Here is a 5594-nt window from a genome sequence, read left to right on the forward strand (position 1 = left end):
TTGTGGGTGAGAAAAAAATATATCAATTTAATTCATTTTGAATTCAGGCTGTAACAGAACAAAATGTGAAATAAATCAATGAATATGAATATTTTCCGAAACTCTATATAACTATGTACATATCTATGCATATATATATAACTATGTATATATCTGTGTATATAACTCTATATATCTATGTATATATCTATATACATAACTCTATATAACTATGTATATATCTATGTATATAACTCTATATATCTATGTATATAACTCTACATATCTATGTATATAACTCTATATAACTATGTATATATCTATGTATATAACTCAATATTACTATGTATATATCTATGTATATAACTCTACATATCTATGTATATAACTCTATATAACTATGTATATATCTATGTATATAACTCAATATTACTATGTATATATCTATGTATATAACTCTACATATCTATGTATATAACTCTATATAACTATGTACATATCTATGCATATAACTCTATATAACTATGTACATATCTATGCATATAACTCTATATAACTATGTACATATCTATGTATATAACTCTATATAACTATGTATATATCTATGTATATAACTCTATATATCTATGTATATAACTATGTATATATCTATGTATATAACTCTATATAACTATGTATATAAAACTATATATATCTATGTATATAACTCTATATATATCTATGTCTATAACTCTATATAACTATGTATATATCTATTTACATAACTCTATAGATCTATGTATATATCTATATATCTATGTATATAACTTTATATATATCTATGTATATAACTCTCTATATATCTATAACTCTATATATATCTATGTCTATAACTCTATATATATCTATGTCTATAACTCTATATATATCTATGTCTATAACTCTATATATATCTATGTCTATAACTCTATATAACTATGTATATATCTATTTACATAACTCTATAGATCTATGTATATATCTATATATCTATGTATATATATGTATATAACTTTATATATATGTATGTATATAACTCTATATATATCTATAACTCTATATAACTCTATATAACTTTATATATATCTATGTATATAACTCTATATATATCTATAACTCTATATAACTATGTATATATCTATGTATATAACTCTATATACTATGTATATATCTATGTATATAACTATATAACTATGTATATAACTATATAACTATGTATATAAGATCTAACTATGTATATATCTATGTATATAACTCTATATATCTATGTCTATAACTATATAACTATGTATATATCTATGTGTATAACTCTATATACTATGTATATATCTATGTATATAACTCTATATAACTATGTATATAACTATGTATATAACTCTATATAACTATGTATATATCTATGTATTTAACTCTACATATCTATGTATGTAACTCTATATAACTATGTATATATCTATGTATATAACTCCATATAACTATGTACATATCTATGTATATAACTCTATATATATATCTATGTATATAACTCTATATATATATCTATGTATATAACTCTATATATGTATCTATGTATATAACTCTATATATCTATGTATATATCTATGTATATAACTCTATATATCTGTGTATATATCTATGTATATAACTCTATATATATCTATGTATATAACTCTATATATCTATGTATATATCTATGTATATAACTCTATATATCTGTGTATATATCTATGTATATAACTCTATATAACTATGTATATATCTATGTATATAACTATATACTATGTATATATCTATGTATATAACTCTATATAACTATGTATATAACTATATAACTATGTATATAAGATCTAACTATGTATATATCTATGTATATAACTCTATATATCTATGTCTATAACTATGTATATATCTATGTGTATAACTCTATATACTATGTATATATCTATGTATATAACTCTATATAACTATGTATATAACTATGTATATAACTATGTATATAACTCTATATAACTATGTGTATATCTATGTATTTAACTCTACATATCTATGTATGTAACTCTATATAACTATGTATATATATCTATGTATATAACTCCATATAACTATGTACATATCTATGTATATAACTCTATATATATATATATCTATGTATATAACTCTATATATATATCTATGTATATAACTCTATATATGTATCTATGTATATAACTCTATATATCTATGTATATATCTATGTATATAACTCTATATATCTGTGTATATATCTATGTATATAACTCTATATATATCTATGTATATAACTCTATATATATCTGTGTATATATCTATGTATATAACTCTATATAACTATGTATGTAACTCTATATAACTATGTATATATCTATGTATATAACTCTATATATATCTATGTATATAACTCTATATATATATCTATGTATATAACTCTATATATATATATCTATGTATATAACTCTATATATCTATGTATATAACTCTATATATATCTATGTATATAACTCTATATATCTGTGTATATATCTATGTACATAACTCTATATAACTATGTATATATCTATGTATATAACTCTAGATATCTATGTATATATCTATGTATATAACTCTATATATCTGTGTATATATCTATGTACATAACTCTATATAACTATGTATATATCTATGTATATAACTCTAGATATCTATGTATATATCTATGTATATAACTCTAGATATCTGTGTATATATCTATGTATATAACTCTATATATATATCTCTATATATCTATGTATATATCTATGTATAGAACTCTATATATATATCTATGTATATAACTATATATCTGTGTATGTATCTGTGTATATAACTCTATATATATATATATCTATGTATATAACTCTCTATATATCTATGTATATAACTCTATATAACTATGTATATATCTATGTATATAACTCTCTATATCTGTGTATATATCTATGTATATAACTCTATATATCTGTGTATATATCTATGTATATAGCTCTATATAACTGTGTATATATCTATGTATATAACTCTATATAACTTCATATATATCTATGTATATAACTCTATATATATCTATGTATATAACTCCATATAACTATGTACATATCTATGTATATAACTCTATATATATCTATGTATGTAACTCTATATAACTATGTATATATCTATGTATATAACTCTATATATATCTATGTATATAACTCTATATATATATATCTCTGTATATCTATGTATATATCTATGTATATAACTCTATATATCTGTGTATATATCTACGTATATAACTCTCTATATATCTATGTATATAACTCTATATATCTATGTATATAACTCTATATCTATGTATACATCTATAACTCTATATATATAACTCTATATAACTGTGTATATATCTCTATATATCTATGTATACATCTATGTATATAACTCTATATATATATCTATGTATATAACTCTATATATCTGTGTATGTATCTGTGTATATAACTCTATATATCTATGTATATAACTCTATATATATCTATGTATATAACTATATAACTATGTATATAACTCTATATAACTATGTATATATCTATGTATATAACTCTATATATCTATGTATATAACTCTATATATCTGTGTATATATCTATGTATATAGCTCTATATAACTGTGTATATATCTATGTATATAACTCTATATAACTTCATATATATCTATGTATATAACTCTATATAACTATATATATCTATGTATATAACTCCATATAACTATGTACATATCTCTATATATCTATGTATGTAACTCTATATAACTATGTATATATCTATGTATATAACTCTATATATATCTGTGTATATAACTCTATATATAACTCTATACATCTGTGTATATATCTGTATATATCTATGTATATAACTCTATATATCTATGTATATATCTATGTATATAACTCTATATAACTGTGTATATATCTATGTATATAACTATATAACTATGTATATATCTATTATATAACTCTATATAACTATGTATATATCTATGTATATAACTCTATATATCTGTGTATATATCTGTGTATATAGCTCTATATAACTATGTATATATCTATTATATAACTCTATATAACTATGTATATATCTATTATATAACTCTATATAACTATGTATATAACTCTATATAACTATGTATATATCTATTATATAACTCTATATAACTATGTATATATCTATGTATATAACTCTATATATCTGTGTATATATCTGTGTATATAGCTCTATATAACTATTCATATACAGTGAGCTCCAACAGTATTGGGACAGTGACATGTTGTTGTTGTTGTGGCTCTTTACTCCAGTACTTTGGATTTTAAATGATACAACGACTACGAGGTTCAAGTACAGCCTGTCATATTCCTAGCGCACAATGATTACATCAAGCTTGTGACTATAAACTTGTTGGATGCAGTTAGTTGTTTGTTTTGGTTGTGTTTCAGATTATTTTGTGCCCAATAGAAATTAATGTTAAATAATGTATTGAGTCATTTTGGAGTCACTTTTAATGTAAATAAGAAAATACTTTTTAGAAACACTTCTACATTAATGTGGATGAGTAAGAGTCAGGAATATGGGACCAAATACTTAACTTTTGACTATTTGGAGGGAATGGAGGGACTGTAAATTTTGAACGGTTCACCTGACATGAATGAAAATACCCTCAAATAAATGAAAGCTGACCGTTTGAACGATAACCTCCGTAGTCATTGTATCATTTAAAATCCAAAATGCTGGACTACAGAGCCAAAACAACAAAACAGTTTGTCACTGTCCCAATACTTTTGGAGCTCACTGTGACTCTCTATATATAGCTATGTCTTTAACTCTATATACTATATAACTATGTATATAATTCTATATATAACTCTATTTATAAGCTCCCAGTAATTTATTGAGAGATCCAGACAAAGCATCACCATTGGAAGACATATTGTCCAGCGGTCCCCATGTCCCGATGTCCCCATGTCCCGATGTCCCCAGGACACTCAAACACTTACTCACTGCAGAAGACGCTAAACTGCATTTACAGGCTCACTTTACATAACACATCTAAAATAAAGGGCCAAATAATATAATATGAGGGACTAGTGGATAGCGTCCGTCCGTCCGTCCGTCCGTCCGTCCGTCCGCCTGCCTGCCTGCCTGTCTGCCTGGGATCTATGATGTGATGACAGATTGATGGGAGGGCTTGTTATAGTTGAGATGGAGTTTTTCATGAATCCCCAGCGTTCCTTTAATTAACATCGCTCTGAATATACACTGGCCGGACTTCACGGGGACAACGTGTGTGTGTGTGTGTGTGTGTGTGTGTGTGTGTGTGTGTGTGTGTGTGTGTGTGTGTGTGTGTGTGTGTGTGTGTGTGTGTGTTTCACAGGAGACATATTTCTGCTGTTTTAATACATTTCTTTGATTAAGAAATGGACAGCATGAGAGAAGTTATATGTTACCTCTCACATACACATTACAGACTCTGACTGAACGTTCCATGTGATTTGTGTTCTAAAAATAACTGTGTGAGATATGAGTGCTGTTTAG

This window comes from Salmo salar, chromosome 10, assembly GCF_965601325.2.
Source record: "Salmo salar chromosome 10, fSalSal1, whole genome shotgun sequence".
Taxonomy (NCBI): domain Eukaryota; kingdom Metazoa; phylum Chordata; class Actinopteri; order Salmoniformes; family Salmonidae; genus Salmo; species Salmo salar.